At 44.6% G+C, this 26,013-nt stretch overlaps 1 protein-coding gene across 1 annotated transcript in view; it reads right to left on the reverse strand.

Moving 5' to 3' along the window:
• Nucleotides 1-26,013, reverse strand: part of MYO3A (myosin IIIA) — an 869,350-nt gene that overhangs the window by 222,839 nt on the left and 620,498 nt on the right. The window lies entirely within an intron of this gene.

A 26,013-nucleotide genomic window follows, 5' to 3' on the forward strand; every position in this document is an offset into this window, starting at 1 on the left:
CCATCTATGTGCTGATCTGAGTATTCTTGCTAGGTGCCTGTCTATCTCACCGTCTAGCACTGCATTAAAGTCGCCCCGCAGCACCAGAAGGCCCAAGGGCAGGGTGAGAAAGACAGTCCACAAGTCGCGGAAAGTGTCAGTTTTTAGGCCAGGCGGGACATAGATCAACAAGAAGGTAACCGTCTCCCCCCCCACTGACCCGAAATTCCAATGTAACGGCCCCTCCGATCACACCACGTGGCTTGGATTGTTAAGGAAAAGGAGTTCTTCACCAATATTCCTACCCCCCTAGACCCCGAGGTGAACCCAGCATGTGCCACCAACCTATATCCTCTTTTATGGAGAGCCATGCAGCGATCACCGATGAGATGTGTCTCCTGCAATAGCACTACATCAGGAGAATGCCTTCTCATCAACTGATTAACCATTCCTCTCTTGATCCGGTCCCCGAGACCATTCACATTCCAACTCAGCACCTTTATCCCCGACCCCTTGCTAACGTTCGACATTTAACCAACTTGAATATTGCCCAACTGAGACACTGCCACTTTTATGCTGACATGAAATTCACATTGTCAATACAATCACTGCATTTGCCCCTAATGTCAAAAAGAAAAAAAAGGGAATAAAAAATAGAACATACTGCAAGCAATCCTTCAAACAAGAGAGTCTCAAAATCAAGAAACCCCATCGAATTCAAACCCCAATCCCCCTCCCTGCACCCCTGCATATGGTCAATGCCCATCCCCAACTAGCAGTGTGCCTGTCGCCCAACATCCCAGCTACAAACTAAGCTACTAACTGACTAAAAGTAGAAAGGAGGAGGAAACCAGGATCCCGTCTCCCCCCCACCCCATCGAAGCTACCTCACTATGTGTCCTTAACAGTATGTAACTCTGGGATCAGTACAAACAAATTACAAGTGGGTCAAGCCCACTACCTGACCAATGTCAAAAGTCCCAAATAGTCTGTGTTCGCCGTCATTCCTGCTCCTCCAGTCCGCCACCTCCATCACGATCTTGCCACTCCGGTCCACCCGGGGGATGATTTTCCAACCAGTCTGAAGCCACCTCTGAAATATCGAAGAACCAAACTCTACCCTCGGCCTCCACTCTCAACCGGGCGGGAAACATCATTGCATACTTCAGACCTCCATCTCTGAGCTTCTTCTTCACTCCGAGAAAACTTTGACGCTGTTTCTGGACTGCTTGGGTGAAGTCCGGGAAAAAGGAAATAGTAGAATTTTTGAATGTAAGGGGGCCTCCCGACCGAGAGGCCTTCAGGATAGCGTCTCTGTCCCTGAAGTTTAACACCCTTGCAATCATCAGGTGAGGAGGGGCCCCGGGCCTGGGCCTCACCCCCGGCACTCTATGCGCTTGTTCAATCGTAAAGAAGTTACCCAGTCCCTTGGGCTTGAGATGATTGAGGATGATATCTTTGACAAACAGGTATGGGGCCTGGCCTTCGGCCTTCTCGGGAACGCCAATAAGATGGACATTATTGCGGCGAGCCCTTCCTTCATAGTAGTCCAACTTCTGATTGGTCAGTACGCAGGGGGCCTTAAGGTCCCGCACTTCCTGTTGGAGCTGTGCCACGTCGTCTGTTAAACTGGCGGTCTTAATATCTAGAGACTTGACTTTCTCACTTGTTTTGGTAAGGTACACCCGTATGAGATTGACCTAGATGGTAACAGTGTCCAGCTTGTGGTCCAGCATCTCCATCTTTTGTCCCAGCGAAGGCTTGACACTATTGATTGCCGCCATCACATCAAGCAGCGTTGGTTCAGCTGGCTGGCCAGAAGAATCTCCTCCGCTCAACTGAATCCACCTCGAATCCGGCGGTGACCCCCGAGGCATCGTATAACGATCAAATTTATTAGACTGGACTTGTTGTGACCCCTTAGAGGTTCTTGACTGCTGCTTGTCACTCTCGGGCTTAGATGCCATAGTGAATGCCTCCTCAATGGATCCCTGGCCACTCCACTTCACCCAGGCACAGCAATGGTGCACAGCTACCCCCGGCCAGACAGCAACGAGTAACCGGACAGCTCCACCAAATGGCTTGGTTCTCAGGATGGGTCCAGCAGTGAGGCCACTGCTACCAAAAATTACCTGGACCTCTGAAATTCCAATCTCGGGCCACATGGGAGCCACCGGTGCAGACAGGCGCAGCCACGCCCATGCCGAACAGCGTCAGGCGCCAGACACGACAAGCCGAACACCACGCCCAACGAAGGATAGCCAGGGTCTCCCGTGATGTCTCGCATTCAGGAGGGGTCAACTCTACAATCCAAATGCCCAGAGGGAGTAATCCAAAAAGAGGGAGGGCTCCTCCTCCCAGCCAGTATCAAGATGGAACTGCTGCGCCACCTCCGCCTTTCACATGGACCCTTGTCCACTCAAAGGTCCAGTAGTTCAGGTGTCCGCCAGGTCAGGGACCAGAATCATGGGCAGGTCTCACCCGTGGGCTCCCAGCCGCCAAGAGTCTGCTCACACTTGACATCAAATTTGAGTGTATAACTGGATTCAAGTCTCCCCAAAGCTCTTTCAGTGTCACCTCCCTATATTGATTGAGGTACTGAATGAATCCCATAATACTGCAGTAGCTTGTCGTGTGTGGCAAAAAAAACGGGATGTCTTGTCACAATTTTTTTATGGTTCGAATTTGTTGTAATAATCATTTATGAACTTGAAGTTGATGCTACCTATATATCAAAGTCCACAGGGACATTCATGGTCAAATCTGCTTTACAATTTAGGGTGCTCTTGATTTTGTGCAGTACTGGTTCCAAAGGCATGGTGTACTGTGTTTTGTTAATACCATACTCACATGCCCTGCACCCAATATATTTATGGAAGCCTTGACACTATTTATATATTATTCCAAAAAGACAGCTCTTTTCTGATAATATAAAGCCTTGGCACCCCGTCACAGTTGTATTGAAATACCTGTTTATTATTCAAAAAGAAAGAACCAACATCAAAACATTTCAGTGTTACATATATTGGTCTCAGCGCCAACCATGTTTCATAGATACTTTTAAATAAACAAGTGGTGATTGAGACAATTAACACGGAAAAAGGATAAAGCCCTAATTGTCACACTTCGGCTACATTTGGAAAAGGTTACTTCATATGTATAAGTTAAATTATTCATATCTGTCCAAATTCATATTAACAGGTCGTACGATGCTAGGCTGTAAAGCCGGTAGGTAACCAGATGAAAAAATTGCACAGAACTCCCGGAGTGCAGAAATCTCCACTTCGTGATGTGCAGCAGAGTATTTTCCCCGCTCACAATTGTGAATGGTAAGTTCGTGATCGCGAACAGTAAGCAAGCACAAGCCGCTTGGGGACAATTTCTACCCGAGCTGCAGGAATACCAGCACAAACTGCAGTTCGCACTGCACTCCGCCACTCTTGGAACTTCGCTGAGTTTTTTTGTAAATTTACAGAGTTCCGAGTAGAAAAACTCTGCGAACTACGCCCAGGCCTACGAGGAATGGGGTCCCTGGTGCCAATATTGGCACAGGGAGGGGGCTGTGTGCCCCCTACCACATTAAAATTGTACAGAGCCTCAGGGATGGGGTCCCTGGATTCAAATTGTCCTGGGGAGGGGGGGCACATGTCTCCCTTCCCCCTTTAATGGCCAGTCCCTAGGAGATGGGGTCCCCGGGGCTGAAATCAGCACATGAAGGGGGGGGCTGCATTCCTCCTCCTTTTTAGAACATGGCTGGGTCCCAGGGAGGGGTGCTGTGTAGCCCCCTCACCATTTATTATTTGGATGGGTCCCAGGAGATGGGGTCACGTGGCAGTAATCAGCCTGAGGAAGGGCTATGTGCCCTCCTCTTGGGTGGCTACATGTGGCGTTGCGGCCTAAATCCTGGCTCGTATGGCCGAAGGCTGTGCATGGTGCAGGGTTGGGTACCTGCGAGTTTCGCACAGGCCAGGCCCTGCAGATGACCCCCACCTCGTACGGACAAAGGACATGTGGGGTTGAGTGTCTGGGGTGGGGTTGGCCACAGGCAAGGCCCTGCAGCCAGCCAGCCACCGTAAACGGCCTTCGGTGGGGTTGAGATTCATTTAAAGTAATTAGATATTACTTAACATTTAAAATAAACTGGAAATTCACTGGGAAAACAAAGGGTACAGGGACTGCATCGTTAAGAAACTGCATTAAAAAAACTGTAGAAATTCATCAAAAAATAAAAGGTTACAGAGACGTTACAGTTAGGTTCAGATCTTACACTCATAAAACCATAGGAACTCAGCAGTTATAATTATATTTATCTCAAGAAACAATAACTTGTGACCTAAGATAACAATTACTCATGCCCTCACCACACACTGCTAATTACTCCACATATTATATCACTGATGACATTTTCTATAAAATAATTATTACTATCACTCCAAATGTTGGTGTTAAATTATTGATGAGAAAACTGTGCCTGGTGATGGTGTGAGATATAGTTACTGTTAGAAATTGGATTTCTGATTGGCTAGGGCACGCATCTAAGCCAGGCAGAAACCACCACTCTAGTCAGGGCAAGGGAGTTACATGCTAAAGATAACCCCTGTTTACCCCCTTGGTAGCTTGGCAGAGCAGTCAGCCTTATCCCAGAGGCAATGCGTAAAACATTTGCACAACACACTCACAGCAGCGATGCACTAGGCACACCAGAAAAGAAACTCCACACAAGGTTTTATAAAAATGAACCCCAGGCGTTATACTCCGCTCTGCCAGCAGAGTCTGCAGAGTTTTACCAACTCCAGGCTCCCCTGGGAACGCAAAGTTAGGCAAAACTACGCCTCCATGGCGAAACGGAGTACGAGGCCAGCCCCATAATTTTATTTTTTTAAACACCACTTACCTTATCTTCTGCCTTCCCTCCTTCTCGTTTGCAGTGTCTCCCTACTTCCGGCGTCATCCTCCTCACGTCCCTGTAGGTATTACGTCATGCGTGAACTGCTCAATCGCAGTTCACAAAAGGCATAATTCCTACACGGATGCAAGGAGGATGATGTGGGAAGAAGGGAGACACTGCGGTGAGGAGCAGGGCAGGCAGAAGACAAGGTAAGTGGTGTTTTATTGATTTTTTTATAATGCTTGTGGTCCCAGGGCGGAGTGGAGCTCCGCTTAGTTCCACAGAGTTTTTTTTACTCCGTGGAACTACGCGGAGCAGCACTACGCACACTCTGCCCAGGGTTAATAAAAATAGCCTTTGTATTATTCATAAAACACATTAGAGGATAATCCCACATATATATTGTGCCACCTGGCACTAGGTATCACTTTACAGGGGATTATATACATTACAGGACCAATCGGGCCACTGTCCTAATGATCATATCATATTCAGTAAAAACAACCAGTAACCACTGGCCATAGGACACTTAGCATACACCTATTATGCATACATGTCATGTAACACATAATCAACAGTAGTGCAGTACATCACCACAACCCACCCTGTCCACCGTCATCAGCAGTGCACATTAATCACTTACTAGGTGCACACGTTACCATCATAGCCTGAGCACATTGCGCATAGCCACCTTAGCAAGACTATAACCATGTCAGTATGGCATAAACATCATTGCACGCATAATGTTGGCAGAGTGTACCTAGGTAGACATCCTTGGTGGGCACATAGCATTAATACAGCAGGCCCGTAGCTACAGGAGCCATAATTCCCCTAGAAGGCATAGTCACAACCCCGGCCCCTTCATTGCCGTTAGGGCACCTCACAGGCCAAGTGCCCTTGCATCCGGGCACAACATACGCTCATTCTGATGCAGGAGCCCTTCCTAAACTCGCCCTGCAATACTTCCCCAAAAAGGCAATGCAAGGTCCCCCCTTGAGGAAAACAAAGATACGGCCAAAAAGCGGCTGCCCGCTCCTCCCGGTGCGGCTGCCTCAGTGTTGACAAGGGAAGGGGTTGATTCCCCGTCTGGTCAGACCCTCCAGACTCACCCTCACTCTGGGGGCCTGGAGAGCTTCTCCCCACTGTGTCGGCCGGCCTCTCACCGGGACTCTCACCAGTCCTGCTGCTTCAAACGGACTGCCCGTTCTCTGGGGACAGTCGGACACACCGTGACTCCTGCAGGGACCACCAGCTGGGCGGCCGTGCTCCTCGCATCTTGGCTGCGGAGTCTGTCCGGATTCTGGAGCTCCCAGTGGGCTCTCTTCTTCCTCTTGCGTGGACGTGACTGGGCTCCCTGGATTAAAAACCCCGCCAACCTCCAGGCTTGGTTCCTGCTTGACCTCTTTCTGGTGGCAACACGCAGAACTCTCCCTCTCCTCATGGGAGCCCTGCCCACGGACAGGCTCTTGTTGCCTGACTTCCAGTTTTGCAGACTGCTTCCTTCGTGTTCAGCAGTCGAGCCTACTTTCTCCTGGCACAAGAATGCGGGGGTAGGCTCCCGCCTGAGATGTCTCTGCGCCATCTTCTCACCCCAAGAGGCACACTCGCCGGAGGTTTGGGAAGCAGGAGCACTTCTCCGATACAGCTCCCCCCTCCGGTAGTAACTTTCTGCACCTCACTGGCACTTGATAAAAGGGGGGGGCAACGACACGCACACCGGCTGTTCCCTCTCCTTCCCAAGAACCCACAGCGCTCACCACGTGCTTGAAGGCAGGAGCCCCCTTCTTAGGCTCCCAGGGCAGTAAAGATAGAGAGCTCAGCCAGGCGCTATGTCCAGAGACCCATAGGGCAGGGCTGGGCACAGGCAGGCCAGCATGTAGGTACACCCAGTAGATAGCAGCTGGGTCCCATGGTGGCTCCTCCTGGTGCCCAGCAGTCCTTCCTCTCCAGTAAGCACACAGTTTCCCAAGCATGGGTTCACAGTCCCAATACTTATACCACTGCTAGTCTTTGTTCTCGCCCTGGCACAGTGCTCTGTGCCTGTTCCAAACCAGTTCTGGGGGGCACTCACACATTTCTTTAAATGTGCACGAACACCTCCTTTGTTAGTGTAGGCACTGGCCCCAGACATGCCACTGGGGGGGTGGAGCCAGCATTGTGAAGGCAGGCACAGTCCTATTCAGGCCCAGGTGCTACTCCTCCCACCACTCCAAATGCAGATTGGCCTATTCAGCCTAGCCTGACTCTCCCAGCCCCTCTGGAGCCACTGCACCTGCCCAGCCCCTCTCACTCAAGAGCCAGACATGCAATACACAACAGGCAGGCCCAAAGACACATAGCACACAGAAATGCCCACTTCTAAAATTGAGATTTCTAAAATAGTGATAATAAATCTGCGCACACCATTACACAGCATTTATTACCACTATTCCAAACTTACCAAACTAGATTACGCTACTCCTCTCATATCAGGAATTACCACTGAAACACATATCAGGGAATCCCCCATGCATTCCTATGAGAGGGCAGCCTCACAGTAGTGAGAAACCAAAATGGCTGTTTGTCACTACCAGGACATGCCACACAGTGAGGCACATGTACTATCTTTTACCTACAGCACACCCTGCCCACAGTGCTATCTAGCGCCTACCTTATGGGTGACTGGTATGAAGTAAAAGGAGAGTCACAGACGTGGTAACTACTTTATGTGCCACGTCACAGTTGCAGTAGACAGCGTGCGTAGGCCCAGCAATGGCAGAGACCTGAGACATATTTGTAAGACTACTTTGGTGGGAGGTGCAAGCACAGCTGCAAGCGCACAAGTAGCATTTAATTTACCAACCCTGGGTATCGGAGATACCACTTTTCAAGGGACTGATAGGTAAATTAAATACACCTAAATAGGTGTAGACCAATCTTACCAGGTTTGCCATAGAGAGCACATGCACTTTACACTGGACAGCAGTGATAAAGTGCTCAGAGTCCTAAAACCACCAGCACCAGGTCAGAAAAAATACTAGGAGGAAGGCAAAAGGTTCAGGGATGACCCTGCAAAAAGGTCTAAAAACATTAAAAATAGATATAAGGCTACAGGGTACGGATAATCTGCCCCCTAGGCCTGGTGTTGAGGTTCATAAAAACTGTGGGTAGATATAAAAAAATAGTGATAACAAAAAAAGTGCCCTTGGGTGGGCCAGGGCTTGTGGCATGGTGCAATTTGTTATTTAGGGGAGTAGGTTGTGTGGCTCCTTGGAGCCTTCTTGGAGGACCCAGGGACCCGATGCTGCAGTCCCAACATCACTATTAAAGGAGTGGAAGGTTCCCAGTGCCCATCCCAAAGCCTATTTTGGGGATGAGGTCCTGGGTCGACTATTGGCTCAGTGATGGTGGCCAGGCACGCCCTCACCTTTAATATTAAAAAAACAGCCCCAGGGATTGGTGTCCTCAGGACCCGTAGAAGTTTGTGGAGGGGTGCTATAAGCCCTTTTGCCTTATTTAAAGAAAATGGCCTCGGGGATGGGGTCCCCTAGCCCTAAAGGCTCAGGGAGAGGGGTTGAATGCCCCCCAATATTATAAAACAATTTGTTAGCTCCTGCAATGGTTGCTGGCAGGAGATCCAATGGTACTGTGGTGGCCGCAGGCTACCCCCACAGTACCCACCAAAAATGAAAAAGAATCTGGGTGTACCAGGTGGACACAGAGAAATCCATGATAAATATTTTTTAAATGAATGATAAATGAGCGGCAAGAGGTGCTAATTTGTTATTTACTGGTTCTATGAATAAGTGCCCCATAATGCCCTTAGGCATTTTAAAATTGCATAGTTTGATTCTTGTGCTGCCCCTTGAAGAGGCAGGGGCAACACCTTTAATGTTGTTTATGTTGTGGGGTGCTGCAGAAAGTGCAGCATCCCCCAAATATCTTTTTTTAAATAAAATAGGTCTCCTGGGTCATTAAATCCATGACCCAAGTAGAACCTACCATATTTTTAAAGCACTCCAAACTGGAGCTTTATGCGCTTCAGCTGTAATATAAGCCTTCTTGTGGTTGTTTTTATGATAGCATGTTGTGGGCTACAAAATGTTGAAAGAAAAGCTCAGACATGATGATGGTTTTATTAAAAAAATAAAAGTCAGTTTTTTAGTTTTATCATTTCCGCACACCAAATGCAATCATAAAAAGCGTGTTACAAGAAAGACTTATAGACATGTTGCTTTCCTTTTTTATTAAAACTTAAATAAACATTTTTATAATAATCACTATTATTAAACATTGCACTGTGTGAATTACTGAAATATAGATTTGATTAAAAATATTAGTGATTTTTGGAGAAAGATGATAGATCTGCTTTATATATAAATAGATGCTCACCCCTTGATAAAAACAATAGTCCACTGTTTAGGTTTTGATGTTAAATGCCATGCATGGTGTGGAGTTGGCCATGCCCTGAGGCCAAGAAGATGTCATGCACCGCCTTCGACTGGCTGCCTGTGAGCCAGGCCTTGTGGCCAATCCCAGGCTGCACTCAGCCAAAGGCTGTGCACAGTGGGTGTTGACATTATGTATAGTAATAACATATTACTTTAGGTTTAAAAAAAACAACTAGAAATTCACAGAAAAAAACAATGGTTAAAGTGACATTATATTTAGGTATTGTAATAATATCTTAATTTGCATTAAAAAAACCTTAGAAATTCACCGAAAATAAACACAGGTTTAAGGGATGTTATAGTTTGGTAATTCACCAATCATAGTTACCTCAAGTAACTATAAATCGTGCCCTAAAGCAACTATAATTTGTGCTCTCGCCATGCACTGCTAATAACCCCACGTACTACATCAGATAAAACATTCTATGACATCATTGATAATATCATTACAACATTTGCAATGACATCATTGATGGCAAAGATGTACATGGTGGGGTTGTGAATTATAGTTACCTCAAGGCATGAGTTATAATTACTTCAGACAATTATAACTAGCGAAATTCAGTTGTTCAGTTTGTTTGAAACGATATGTTTAAGCTAAACATTTTACCTAACTGTAACGCACTTTAACCCTTGGTTTTTCAGTGAAAAATATATATATTTACCAGTGTAGATGTTGCAAACCGAGGCATGAATCAGCACTAGCCATAAGTAAGACCCGGAACAAAATCCAGGTACTGCGGCAATAGCTGACAGGAATCTGGGAGATCGGAGGATCCCTCGACACCGGGACGCGCCTATGTGGGCTGGATTAAAACTTCAACGGGAGTAGCACTGGACCCCTGGTGGTTTATGGTAGCGGAGTGGATGAGACATACAAAACACTCACACTACACCAAGGTGCAGGAAAACGCAAATGTGTGCATTTATAACATCTGAATATTAGGCAATAGAATGGCCTCCTTGATGGAAGCAAATAGAAAAGAAGTGTCAAATCTTCTCTTTTTCACGGAAATAACACAAGGAGAAACCGCAGCTGGCCAAGGCATTAAAGAACACTCCTTAATGAATAATGAAGTACAAGCTCAACTGTTGTTTGACAAGCTAAAAAAATTACATCATAAAGAGATATCGAAATGGTGGGAGGCAGAGTCTCTACAAAAGTACATTGACGTGGGGCGAGTTCCCAGAGGTTTACAGATTTACACCATCGCGACGTATGAAAATCCCGACCCGGAGATGCTAGCAATGGGCTGGCAATTCGAAAGTATGTTCCATAATAATGATGCCGATTCTAATTTACTATGCCCTGAAATTCTAATTTACTATGCCCTGAAATACAGAACAAAAATACTGGAAGAGATAGAAAAAATACTATCTGAACTATCTAAGCTGACATCCAAAGAGCAACTGGATGTATTTATGATCAAATCACAGGGGCGTTTGTCTAAAATCGAAGAGGACATAACCAACAAAAAACAAAGGAAATTTATCAGGGACTTTAACCAGTATCACTCAGGAAGGTATCTGACTTTTGATAATAAGTACGATCATCTATTCTTAGATGCAAATGAACAACAATCTACTAAGAAACAAGGAACAACATTAACGGAGGCTGAGGAAAGAAACACCGCAGCAGAAGAAAGTGCAGTATCAGACAGTAATACCTCTGATGTCTAGGTGGAAAGATTGAGCCAATAGCCTTCAACAAGCAATCAAAGCAGAAGTAACTTCCTAATACAGTTCCAAATGTTAAATAAAGCAGAACAAAATCCGCAAAATAAAAATATGGAGCAGGATTTTCGGCGAGGACGCGGGCTTCGCGGCAGAACCAGAGGGTCAAGAGAAACAAAAAAGAGACGGAACAGAAGACTCTAGCAAGCCAACACTGATGGTCACCAGAGCCAAGGGAGGGATGAAATGACTGTGGTGAATCTGTCTAAACGTGAGTTAACATCAACCGATATAAACTTACTGACTCTGGGTCTCTCACTTTGCCCCACTAGGAATACGCATTATGTACAAACACGTATCAATATATTTTTTTTCTGCGTAAATTGAAACTTAGGGAAAGGTTTCAGTTACATGCACATAGGAACAAAGTGCAGAACAGTACTACACCGGTTGAAACATTATGTATTTCTGATTTAGAAATGTTACAAACTGTAGCTGAATTGGATGACAATGTTGAACATCATGAAGACCCATTTTTAAATTTAGATAACTTGGACATTTGAGTTGAGGATACAAGTTCTAGTGGATTTAGACCTCAATCTACGTTTGTACCAAATTGTGATGCAATTGAGGTATTTGAGACAAGTGTCGTTAAAGGTTTAAAAAAGTTAAGATACTGTAGGAATAATCAAGCGAAATGGAATCTTACAACAGCCCAGACCACAGCTTAAGACAGTTTGAAAAATGGTCCATCTATTGTAATTAGGCAATCTGCACAGGGGACAATTTTGTGGTCTGGGAGAAAAGTGATTATTCAAAAGTAGGTGGAAGGCAACTCAGTGATGCAACTTGTTATCAACTGCCATCCAAAACTGAAGTGCAGGCATCAAATGCAATATTCAATTAAATGTTGTGTGAATTGAAGGATAGGGGACTATTAGAGTGGGAGGATTGCAGTTTGAGGTGTAAACATGCAAAAATCCCTATATTATACCTGCTTTCGAAACTGCATAAAAATCCAGTCTCCCCACCCGGCACGGCAATAGTGTCTTCCATGGGCTCACAACTGGAAATGACATCCAGATATATCGACATCTATTTGAGACCCTTTGTAATCGCCCCCTGCCTTTCTGAGTGATAAAATGCATTTCCTGAATATTATCAATTTTATCAATGGTTTGACATGGGAACAAGATTTTTTACTTCTCACGCTAAATGTGACAAGTTTATATACATCAATTAGGCACAATCTTGTGATTCAAGCGATCCTCCATTTTCTGCGGGCTAGATCAATCACGACACTGCGTCACACAGAAATGTTGATAAATAAGGTTTATTACTGTTTGACTAACAATTTCTTTTACTCTGGAGAGTCTAGGTACCTATCGGTGTATTTTAGACTGCACCCAGTGGGCACGGTTAGAGACAGGGGTTCGGTTTTGGTTCACTGGGGGTATGGCGCTTATGGTGATTATTTACATACACGAAAGGCACTAGACAAGCCCCAAGTAGCCCAGTTATTAACAATGCAACTGATTTAGGGCCGACCTACCCGAGACACCCCGGGTCGCAGATTTCTTGAAAATCGCTATGCGTTTGTTCCAGAACGGGAATTGAAACCTCCATTTTCATGGCAGCATGGCCCATATCCCGCATTGAACTAAGACATAACCAGTTAACTAGATGTTACACGACCCCCGGTGTAAAACACCACTAAGAGATGGCCGCCAGATGAAACCATGACCTCCACTTCCCGGTTAGCCCCGCCCTGATCCCGGAACAAGCGATCACGTGTACGGGGACGCAGAGGCTGCCCCTTACAAAACATGAGCAGACGAGGAAGTACTCATCTACCCGGTCCCGGCGGTGAGGGGTAGGTCCGATCGAGGAGACGCGGGATAACGAAAGTAAGTCTCCCCCTGCAGATAGACGCCGCAGATCGACTGGCAATGCTCTGCTCGCTCTGACAGCAAATTTCTTGTACTGGCTGGGCAGGGGCGATGCATGAGTTTCATGGTGTCTGGCCCGCAGTCCGTCGCTGTTAAACGAGCACCAGTTAACAAGGGGAATGGGTCGGCAGTACACAACCTCCACACGTGTCACGGTTTTTAGCTGAGTGACCGGCATTTTACTTTACTCTACTTTACTGCACTTTACTTTTATTAGTGAAGCGGAGAAGGGACGCTAAAACCCGGACGCAGCAGGGCACCTGTAAACATGTTGTGTATCAGTTCACCCGGGTACCTTTTGAAATAAATAAATACCAGTAGAATGGTAAGCCGGGGTCTATATGTAAGAATGACGAGGCTACTGCTCTGATCATGAACGGACTTTGAATACTCCCCAGAGGGCTCCCAGGGCCCGTGCTAGATTAATATTAAGACCATTTTGTTGTCTCATAAAACACTGCGAGCATATAATGTCTTTTGAACTTAACCAACTGAATGGGGCCCGTGACACCCCCACTAAACCTCCTGATACTACAACTTACTTAGCAGCAAGGCAACCACGTTGTTGATGCAGGGTTTTTAAACATGTTTGTTGTCTTATTGTGTTACGAGCCTAATGCGAATTGTGTATCAACCAGCCCATCCAATGTGAGGTTCACCCGCTGGTCTACCCGCCGGGTACTGTTGTTGTAGCACACCATTATCCGATAGGTGAGTGCCCTTAAACCACTAATGTTTTAAACTGAATACTGTGGCTTTGTTGTTTTTAACGATGTTGCCCCACATGAGCATGCTGTGCACTGTGCTCACCATGGATGACATTTTTAATTGTTTTAATCACATGCTAGTAACACGATCACAAGCATGATACACTGAGTGCTATTAGGTTGTCCACTAGATTACAGGTTAGTTTACATTGTGTGATATGCTTTCTCTTTTTTTCCTCAACCCAGGAACACAGAGCGCAAAACAGGTACACTATTTCCCTTTATTTTTAAAAAAGTGGAACACCCATACTGTAGATAGTTGTCCCGTAAACAACATAGTTAGACACTGGTCCCGAAGAATCGCCAGTCAACTAGACAAATAGGCGAGAAACATGTTGACCCAGTCACATACCAGGTTAGCCTTGCACTAGGGTACATGACTTCCCTATAAGGCTAATCCTTGTTTTATATTTTAATTGGAGCCAAGGGACCTCCAGAATAAAATTGATCCTGGTATCCTTGCCCCCATTTTAAATCACTTTCACGTCTACACTCCTCTGGCCCCACACCCGCACTTCACCGATACGGCAGTTGGAAAAAGATCTCCACCAAAGAGCCCCTCTTTGAGGTGTTGCCCGTTGGGTATTGCACCGCCGACCCAACGAGGAGCATTGCCGATGATGAAGCATGACACTCGCAAGGGTGTGTGAGGCCACTATATCCAACAAAATGGATGCCCGCGTGTAGGAACCTCACTGTGTCCTACCACATCCCTAACCTGTCCTAGTCCACTAATCAGCACTCCTTTAGGAACAGTCTGGTACCCCTCTTGTATCTGGTAAACCTGGCGAACACCAGGACTGGACCTTCCGCTTCCATGGATGAGCAGTAAAACTCGCCAATTGTGGCACATAAGGTAAATTCCAGTTGTGCCTCTTCCCCTTTGTTGAATACAAGCTGTATAAGCAGACACGAGGCATGGCAATGGACACCTGCTTCGCTCCTAGTTACACGAATCTTTTCATGGGCTGGTGGGAGGAGCAGGTGTCCAGTGGCTATGACATATATGGGGAACACATTGTACTATGGACCAGATTCATCAACGATATCTTTTTAATCTAGAAGGGTGGTGAATTGAGTGTCAAAACATTTATATCACCATTAAACAACAACATCGGGAACTTAGAACTGACATCTAATATCAGCAAAAATAAGATCGTTGTCCTTGATGTGGCGGTAGAAGCACAAGGTAACCCGATGGTTGCTAAACTTCACAGAAAAGCTATGGTAGGCACCAGCCTGCTATATGCCTCAAGTGCACACCCTTACAGCTTGATCCAACGTATACCCTACAAGGAGCTTATACAAGCTAAAAGGAATAGCAGTACCAATGAAGAATTCCGGAAAGAGAAGTTAGTAATGTGTAAAAGATTTGCCGCCGCGAGGATATACACAAAAAGTTATTCTAAAGGCGGTGGATAAAGTTGACAAACTTGAAAGATCTGAACTATTAAACTCTAAACAAGATGAGAATGCTTACTCCAACCAAGCATACAAAATAAGTAAGATACTAAACCAAAATTGGCTGTTTTGAAAAATGTTTGAATGAAACACCACAAATAATGTTCAGGAAAGGGAGATTGCTGAAAGATGAATTTAGTTGGAATTCAATAACATCTTTAGCACCAATTAACCCTCGTCAAAATCCAATGGGATTTGCATGTTGTATGCGCTGCAAGGCCTGTGTGGGCAGCAGCAATTGTGAAAAAATAAAAGTACCCAATAGCAACAGATATTTTGTGATCAAGGGGACCTTTGATTGCAACACAGAGTACTGTGTATACTGCCTAATATGCCCTTGTAAAAATGTTTACATAGGCAGTATGATACACAGAGCAAGAAAGAGAGTGTTAGAACATAAAAGAGCAATTCGCCACAATAATGAGCAATATCCTGTGGCTCGTCATTTTAAAGCAGTTCATGGCCAGAATGACAGACTTTCATCAATTATAATCTTAGATGCGGCAGCACCACAGGAGAGGGGAGGTGATAGAGAGTGCCAATTAAGAATTCTAGAATATAAATACATCATAGATTTTGAAACATTTCACCCTGTAGGTTTGAACTCCAGTGAAGAATTAGCTATGCACCAAGGTTAATTTAATATACTTGCTATTACAGCAGAGTATAAAAGGCACTAGGTGTGAGATTGTGACATACAGTAATCTTTTCATACTAAATTAATTGAAAATGAACTTGTTTTTAATTGTAGATAGGACTGTTAGATTTTTTTATATATTTTTTCAACACATCATTTTTTCTTTGTTGTAAATAGGACCATGCATACACTTGAGACAACTATAACAAGAAAGACTAAGGCACAAAGATGTAAATACCTTCAATGGAGATAAGTGACATGCGTTCCATGCTTTTGTGTGTTTTACGCCTATACGCCCACTTGGGCTGGACTTTGATGCATACATGAAGACTGGAGATATCTTATGGTGTGCCCATTTGGGCAAGACTCATTACCCATATGCACAGTGAAAGACAGTAATCAGGGAATAACAGCTGGCATAGAATAAGTTATATTGATAAAACTATTTGTTTTGAGCTGTGTAAATCATAAGGGATGTCGCAGCAACTGAATGATTTTATACAAATGCATTCACTGCTAATAAGGTGGAATGATGTCGAGTGGCGATTAGCAAATGTATTCATTACTGCACTGGCACTCTGTATTTTGACTACCAAGGATGAATTTCTTTGTATGTAATTAATTGCGATAGAATTTCATGTGCATTTGAGCTGGTTCTATTATATTTAGTTACAGCGAAAATTGAAGGATTAATCATAGATGTATTATCTGCATTGGCACTTTATATTGGAGTATTACTAGTTATTTTTTCTGTATATAATTGAATTTATCATATTGTTATAACATGAGTTGCGTATGCAATATGTACATTGAATAGTAAATAATATGAAACACCATTACAAGATGGCGCCTACTAACTTGTTACAAGCACAGACATGGTCCACTTTCTATGTTAATTACACTAGTATGTAAATGGAGGTAGAACAACGCTTGCTTTACCGTGACCAAGCCGTAATTGGCGAAACACATCAGTAGGAGGCTTTTGAAAATGCATTAAAAAACATTAAGCATCTTGGAGTGTCCTGCGCTGTTTTTTCGAGAAGGAGACAATACGCTGTTTGTAATTACGTGGGAAGCCGGTACCCGCGCAGGACCACCACAGTGTTGAAGCCCCGCACTACAGGACAACTGTGTTGGATATGGATATATATATATATATATATATATATATATATATATATATATATATATATATATATATATATATATGTATATATATATATATATATATATAGATATATATATATATATATATATCACAATCCTGGATCACCTTATCTACGGCGAAAATTAGGTACGAACCACAGCATGATGTTTCAAAGTGCAGTGCAGTGCTTTATTGCTGAAGAAAATATCAGCATCAAACAATGTAACGGCAAGTGCCGAGCTTGACGCGTTTCGACTGCGTTTCCACCATCTTGATCACATGACGCGCTGGACCTGTTACAACCCATAAATAGTGTCAAAATCTTCAGTTGACGAAATTCAACCAGACCCATAAGCAATAGAGATAAAAACATACTTGATAGGCACTTGGTCTAAAATAAAACACAATACTTCATTTGATAAAAGAAAGTGTCATTGCCTGGGGATTTAAAACTAGATGATGAACACAGTAGAAAATTGTACTGACTGGATGAAACCAAATTAGTACATATAAATGCATAGACAATATCTAAATCTCAACCAAGTGGTAAGTGAGGTTCCATCCTGTGATATATATACAGTTCTACTTGATCAAAATGATCATACATCCTACCCTTTTCCCAGTATTAATATCATTATTGCTTACTCCCAAAGGAAAAGTGCTACAAAATAAAGTGCAAGTGCAAAAATGTGCAAATCCTCCAGTTCTGCCAACTATAATCTGTAATAGCTGGCAGCATAAAAGAAATCATGGACCCTACGGCATGACCAGTTCATATGAAGAATAAAGTGCAAGTGCACAGTAAACTTAGGACTGAGTGCAAAATATGGAATAAAACACAGCTGAATTCTAACACTAGTACCATTCATATGTACATAAAGTGCAAGTGCATAGTAAACATACGACTAGTGTAAATCAATTAATGTCATCATTGCTTACTATTCATACCCAATAAGATACAGTACATGGTAAAACAACGGGGTCAAAATCAGTTTAAAACTTGTTTATAAACAGGTAAAACCAAGCAAATCTAGGTTAAAACCAAGTTAAAAATGAAGTAAAATGCCAGTCTAGAACAGAAAAATATCTAAAGCCACTGTATAACCAGCCTATAGGAAATTGTGCAAGTCCTCTCCTATATTGAGGCCATTAGGCATCCTAGTATCTAATACCAGGATCAATTGGGACTATAGCTGACGGAGTTTCTACTCCCTGTTACCCCCCCCTGATTGACGTCGGTACTGAACCTAATACAGAATAGTCAAGTCTTTAAGTTTGTTATTATGGACTAATTTAAGGTGCCGAGCAACAGGATAGCTAGGATCTGAATTTACTACTGCACGAAGATCTTGAAGTATCCTGTTGAAGACTTGGAGCTTTGTACTTCCAACATATTTTAGATGACCGGTACATTCCAATAGATAGACCTCAAAATCAGTCCTACAGGTATAATGGCCCTGGTTCTTTATAGGTTTAGACTCAAATGCAGTGGTATACTACGTTATGTTTTTGCCAAATTTGCACGCTCGGCAAGAGCTACATTTAAAAAATCCTGTCCTTTTAGATAACCAAGTGCTAGAGACACTAACCTCTGGGCTGGTTTTGACGAGTGCATCTCTCATCGAAGGGGCACATCTAAAGGTTAGAGAAGGAAGTTCAGGCAAGGTTTGAGACAAGGTCATGTCTGTCAAAGCTATAGACCAATTCCTATAAATGATCTTCCTTATTTGTTTCTCCTTGCGACTGTAAGTAGTTATCAATCTGACTGAGTGCAAAGGTTCAGATGTGTTACTGGGAGTGGTTGATGTGGGAATGGTGTTTGTGGTATTAACCTGTAAACACTCCTCTCTACTGTGACTATTATCCCAGATCAATGCTGATTTCAAATCTTTGGTTTTGTAACCCCGTGCAACAAAACGTTTGAGAGCTTCTGACTGGCAGACTTTGAGATCTGTTTCAGAACTACAGATTATCCGGATTCTCAGAAATTTCCCATAGGGGATACTCCGGATAGGATGGTTGGGATGGGTACGTTTGGCATGGAGTATAGAATTTCCAGCAGTACTTTTCCTGTGGAGTTTAGTATGTATGTTTTAACCCTCAATATATAACTCCACATCCAAGAATTGCACACATTTATCGCTCATATGAGCGGTAACATTCAAATTGAGAGTGTTATTGTTTATAGTCTCAACAAATTGACTGGCAGATTCCATAGACCCTCTCCATACCACACAGACATCATCTATGAATCTCCACCAGTGAAGAACTGGCTAACAACAGACCTAAAATCAAGCATACACTAAACAAGATGCACGTAGACACCGGTGCATGGACATATGCAAACATAAAGCCCTGGCGCAAGTTCACATATAAAGGATATGGACTTGGATGCACATAATTATATGCATGCAGCCAAATGTGTGCATGAAAATACGCTCTGCTCATTTTTGTGCACACTCTTAAACACACACGTACCCACACCAGAATTTTCACATGAGCACAAAAGAACATAAATGTACACAACCCATAAATAAACATATATGCATTGACATACTTAGGATCAGCAGCCTATTTACTTTCTTGGGCACTGAGGGTCTCACCCATTCTGTGACATACACACAGAAAGCGGCACCCAATACTCTCAAACTGCCACCTGCACACATGCTCTTGGACAAGCACTTTCACACTGCTACACCTCCAATCATTCTCAGCTTGGCGCTTGCATGAACACACGTGACCATTCACTCTGGCACTTTCTATGTATATAGCGTCCACTCTCATATAGACACTCTATATATACGTTCGAAAACTAGATCCTGAGCACTTTTCTGAGGCGGAAGCCGGGAAAGATAGGCATTGTAATTTTACTTTTATTAGTGTGTTTTAAAAACTGTTATTTGCACCATCTCCCCTGTTGCCTACTCACCGCATCTCTACCCTGAACTCTCGCAGCCGATTAGGCGCTGTTGCAGGGATAGTTTCGGGGGTAAGCTGCCATTTTGTTGGTATTTGCAGGGTTGCAGACCAGTTGTTGGGACGCTCCCGCCCCCTCTTGATATTTAAATCGCGCTGGGACTCTCGCGCGCAAACTAGATCCTGAGCACTTTCCTGAGGCGGAAGCCGGGAAAGATAGGCATTGTAATTTTACTTTTATTAGTGTGTTTTAAAAACTGTTATTTGCACCATCTCCCCTGTTGCCTACTCACCACATCTCTACCCTGAACCCTCGCAGACGATTAGGCGCTGTCGCAGGGATAGTTTCGGGGGCAAGCCACCATTTTGGTGGTATTTGCAGGGTTGCGGACCAGTTGTTGGGACACTCCCGCCCCCTCTTGATATTTAAATCGCGCTGGGACTCTCGCGTGCAAACTAGATCCTGAGCACTTTCCTGAGGCGGAAGCCGGGAAAGATAGGCATTGTAATTTTACTTTTATTACTCTGTTTTAAAAACTGTTATTTGCACCATCTCCCCTGTTGCCTACTCACCGCATCTCTACCCTGAACCCTTGCAGCTGATTAGGCGCTGTCGCAGGGATAGTTTCGGGGGTAAGCTGCCATTTTGGTGGTATTTGCAGGGTTGCGGACCAGTTGTTGGGACACTCCCGCCCCCTTCCTGCCCCATAAATGTCCATCATTACTCGGCCGCGCAGCAGGCGGGCGCGCCGATGGCACGCTGAAGGCAAGCCCGTCTGCGCCCGTCCGCGCCTGGACGGCGCCTCTCGCCAAAACCCCAGGCCAAAAACTGAATGACCCTCTCTGCTATGATAGAGAGACCCTTTTAACACTGAATCCAGGTGCCGGGGTATGTGGTAAGCTAACCTCTTGTATGGGGGAAACAGAAATTAAATGTTCTATCTGTAATTTCAACACACCAGCCCCTGGTCGTGCTCGTGTAGCAGCGAAAAGAATCCAAAAAGCCCAGCTGAAAATTTTCCAACTAAATGTAAGATCACTTGTCAAGCACCATATGGAAATTCACGATTTTATCTCTGAGGAGTCCCCGGACATTCTTTTTGTATGTGAAACTTGGCTCAAGGACGATATGACAGCCGTACCCAATTTCACCCTTCCCCCGGGCTATTCCATCAGCACCATAAACAGAGACTCCAGGGGTGGGGGCATTGCGATAATTTATAAATCTCAGTATCCCCGTTCATTTATTAAGGAGGATATCAGGGAATGTGAATGCGCCCGTTTTAAGGTAGCTATAAGCGCACATTTCACCTTCTCTGGACTGTTTATATACCGCCCCCCAGGGACGGCTACTAGATTCATGGAGGCGCTGTTGGAGACGGCTAGCGCACTTGTGGTGGGTTCGGCCAATTTCACGATTTTCGACCTGACTCATGATAGCGCCATATGTAATCTATTAGCCGACCTGGATGCTCTGCAGCTGGAGCAACGAGTGTCCGACACTACGCATATAGCCGGACATATACTTGATCCGGTTTTTTCAAACATCCCCGCCATGAATGTAGTAACGCCCAAGTCCATGGGATGGACCGATCATTTTCTGATAGAAATAAGGTTATCCATTACAGTCCCTTATAGTCTAGATACTGATAATTTGGTCCTTAGACGCCCTTGGCATAAATTTAAACTTGAAGACTTTCACGCCTTTCTTACAGCCAATCCCTTAGGAGATATAGTTCAAACCCTGAGGTGGCGTACACCGCTTTTTGCGACTGGATCTCAAAGGGTCTGGACACCTTTATTCCTGCCAAATGGACCAAGGGACGCACTTCATACTCGAGTCCTTGGTATAATGATTCATTGAGAGCCCTCAGGAAAGTCTGCAAGAAAGCGGAACGCGCTTGGAGAAGGGATTACATAGGTGGAGATAAAATAATCTATCTGTCCAAAATCAAGCTTTACCACAAAGTGATCTGTGCTGCACGTGCAGCTTTCTATGCTAAGGAAATAAAGCTAAGCTCTAATCCGACTAAATGCATATTTAAAATCTTTAAAGAGCTTAGGAGTAATAAAGCGGCTTTGCCTAGTATAGTTTCCACACAATATTGTGAGGAGATTGCGACTTTTTTTGTAGAAAAAGTTCAAAAGATTTATCAATCTTTTCCACACGTGTCCCTTGAGGCCACCTTCTCAGCCGCTAGGGATGAATCCTGTCCTACGCTATCAGCCATTCCGGAGATCTCTGAGGAGGAAATTTCCAAATTGTGTGGCAGAATCCAATCTGGTTCTCCCTCTGATCCTATGAGGCCGCCCCAATGTATTGAGTCTCTTTCGCTTCTTTGGCAGCCGATGTGTCAAATACTGAACCTGTCCTTTTCCACGGCAACCGTTCCAGGTGCCTGGAAACAGGCCTGGGTGTCTCCCATTATCAAGAAGCCTACGCTAGATCCCTCGAAACCCGAGAATTTTAGACCAATCTCTCTTCTTCCTTGGGTGGCCAAGATTGCAGAAGCTCACGTCAATAACATCCTATCCCAATTTCTGAGCTCCTATGATATTCTGGACCCGTCGCAGAACCGTTTTTGGGCGGGCCATAGCACGGAGAAGGCCCTGTTGGCCACCTCAGAACATCTCCGGACCATTCTGGATGCCAGTCAAAGTGCAGCGCTGATTCTGTTAAACCTCAGCGCAGCCTTTGACACGGTGTCACATGACATCCTTCTCTATCGCCTGGAGGCAGTTGGAGTCACCGGGACAGCCCTAGAGTGGTTCAGGTCATTCCTGACTGAGAGATCTTTCCGTGTGTCGGCCCCCCCCATTCCTCTCTCAATCCCATTCCATCGAACAGGGGGTCCCACAAGGCTCAGCATTGATTCCGTCGCTGTTCAATCTCTATGTTCAACCTTTGGCCACTGTCGCTAAGAAATGGGACCTTACGATGGTTTCCTATGCAGACGATACCCAGCTTGTTATCACCTTAGCTGAGGGACCATCGATTTCGGCCACGAGATTCAGAGACGGGATGACAGCAGTGGCTCAATGGATGGCAAACAATTGTTCACAACTGAACGCGAGTGAAACTGAGGTTTTACTGGTGGGTAAGAACGCTACTCTCTGGAATGAACACTGGTGGCCAGCACCTCTAGGTGCTATGCCCATGCCTAAGACAGTGGTAAAGAATCTTGGGGTCTGGATGGTTCCACGCTTAGCTTCCAGACCCATACAAAGAGAGTCACCGCCACCTGCACAGGCTTGTTAAGGGGCCTTAAACCTCTTTTGAAATGTTTTGACCCAGCAGTACGGAAGCTTATTATGCAGTCTACTATACTTTCCCATCTAGATTATGCTAGCTCTATGCTTTTGGGTGCTAATAAAGCAGAGATACGGCGACTACAACGAGTTCAAAACTCTGCAGCCAGAACTCTGGTAGGTCTCCCTCGCTATTGCCCGGTTAGGGCCACCATTCAAGGGCTGCATTGGCTTCCGATTGATAAGCGGATCCAGTTTAAAGCCCTTTGCCTTTCTTTTAAGATTCTAAAATTTGGCAGCCCGGCGCTTCTGGGTGATCTTTTGAGCCCGTATGTTCCCCACCGACAGTTGCGCTCGCTGGGACAGCACATGGTGACTGTCCCGCGGTTCAAACTCTGCCGGGTAGGAGGCCGCTTGTTTCGTTATTTGGCTGCTAAGCCCTGGAATTCTCTACCGCTACATATCCGGGGCATGGATGACTTGTTCGTTTTCCGAAAAGCCATCAAAACATTCCTTTTCCCTTCAGTATAGTCTATGGGTTTAATTACTTGCTTCTTTCGTTCTGTACTGTATGTGCTATGAGATCTGGTAAAGCCGGGACGCTGTGCGCTTTAAAAAACTTTTAACATAACATAACATAACTGCACATTGACAGATTACATTACAAGCTTGTGAACAGATCTGCACTATCCCATTTCACTGGCAGGCGCGGGGGCCCTACTGTTTGGTTTTTTAATTGAAACTGCTGATAGCACATCACATGGCATTCTGTTGAATTCTTTGCTGTTGCTGCCAGGTGAGAAGTGAGGGTTGCACAATGTCATCCATCCAGAAGCTTCCCGAAGTCTATCAGGAGTAGCTATGTACATGGCACTGCGTAATGCTAACATGCGGTCTGTGGAGTGTGTGCTTCTATTTTTCTTTTATTATGTAATGTGTTATAATTGAAAGACGCATCATACCAGTGAAGCTTTAAAATCAACAGGGCATCATCTATCAGCCAGGCTTGGCTTATGTGCTTCCAGCTGCAGACACCTCCAAACATTTCACCAAAGGGTGTTTGTTATGAGGCAAAACAATTGACACCATGCCTGCAATACCTTCACCACTCAAGGGGTCACAGCATAGCCGAGACACTTCAAATGCAGCTTGGCTTGTGATTAGTGCCCCGCACCAGGAAATCAATTTTTAAAATGATCACTGTGGAAGAGAATGCATTGACCCGTGACGCAGTTGGCTATGTGCTGAGACGGGCCACAAAAAGATTAGTGTGGGCAGTTACTGCCGGTGATGGCAGGACACCAAGCTTCTCGTTTTCACTCCCCCTCTTCCCTCACTCTCGGGTGCGAAGACTAAGAAGAGGGAGATAACTGCCACCAAAATTGTTATGAGGTAACATTACAGCAAAAGAAGGCAAATAGAATCTGATACTTTAAAAGGAGAAAAATAGTAAACCACTAATCTGCAGTGGATTAGCTGAGCCCAGGCACTGGGACTAATTCTACATAACTTGGACAGCTCTTGGCCAAAGGATGCCTCAAAAGCTGTTTGTGGGAGCGCCGTTCTCAAAGGTACAATCACTGCCTTTTGAGGGAAATTCAAATCTGCTCCCAGCCTCACTGTCCACACATATGATGCTCCTGGAATGTTGATCAGTGGTGTTGGGGAGGTGGCTGGAAGAATGGACTACTTCACATATCTGCATTATCTTTTCAGGTGCGGACACATAATCAATGAGCAAAATGCCCCCACTGCCAGTAAAGAGGACCAATGGGTGACGTAGGCTGACCATTACAAATACGGTTTGCTGGAGTGGGTGGAACAAAAATGTGAATCACACAATAAAAGGCCAATCGATGAAGGGGCTGCCTGAAATTCCCTTTAGTATTTTATATGTTTAATTTTAAAAGTCAAAAGTTTTTATCTAATACCAGACCTAAAAGACCAAGTATGTAAAGAGAAGGGAAAGCAAGGGGCATTCAGAGCAAAGGAGAGGCAAAAGAAGAAAACAGGGAGTTTCATAATTAGAAATAATGCAATCTGCAAACAAAAAGAAATAAAAAAGGCAATGTAAAAAAGTAAGAAAACACAAAAACAAATTCATTTGAAAATGACGATGAAATTAATTGAAATGTAATCAGATTGATTTGAAAAAAATAGAAGAGAGCAAATCTGCCAAAGACCAAGGGAAATTCCCCACTTTTAAGGTCCTCTACAAGTTCACTCTCAAGAGGGAGGAGGGAGGCTAGTGCTGTGAGTTCTGGAGACAGTGTCCAGGGAAAAAATCCTAGATAAAAATTTCAGAGTGGTTCCATCACACCCCAGACAACAGTTCAACAGTCAATCAGGTGCATTCTACTCCGCCTTCTACTCTTTAGCTTTTGTACTGTTCTCCTCCATGCTGGGGTATCAACAAGGGAGTGGAGAGTGCTGGAAGTTGGGAGCCCCTACCAAATCTAGAGCAACCACATCTCCCCTCTACCACTAAGTGTCACTTTCAGGGAGCAGCCAACTGGTGGTCTGCGGTCAGGGTGTTAGTAGACCCTTGTGATGTTCCTTAAGCATGCGCACCATGTAGTATGCGGATTCCTTTCGAGGGTGCCCTGTATACTATTTTCACACAACATTTTGTACATATTTGAACTTTGGTTATAATATTTAATTGTACAATTTTAAACTATAAAGCCCCAACTAGTCGATGGATCTTTGAGTGTTACTTGTAGTGCTCCTAAATTCTGAGTTTCAAGCTCAGAGGGAGTTTTGAACTGTTCTGTCTCACAGAGGGTACTGGTCCCCAGTTAGGTCTGTTGAACAAGAGTAGCTTACGATCCCAATGTATGCAATAATTCAACATGATAGAGACATTAGAGAAGAGTGTCTTTACTGAACGCCATTAAATTGTCTATATTGGGGATT

Source organism: Lissotriton helveticus, chromosome 10 (assembly GCF_964261635.1).
Source record: "Lissotriton helveticus chromosome 10, aLisHel1.1, whole genome shotgun sequence".
Lineage (NCBI taxonomy): Eukaryota > Metazoa > Chordata > Amphibia > Caudata > Salamandridae > Lissotriton > Lissotriton helveticus.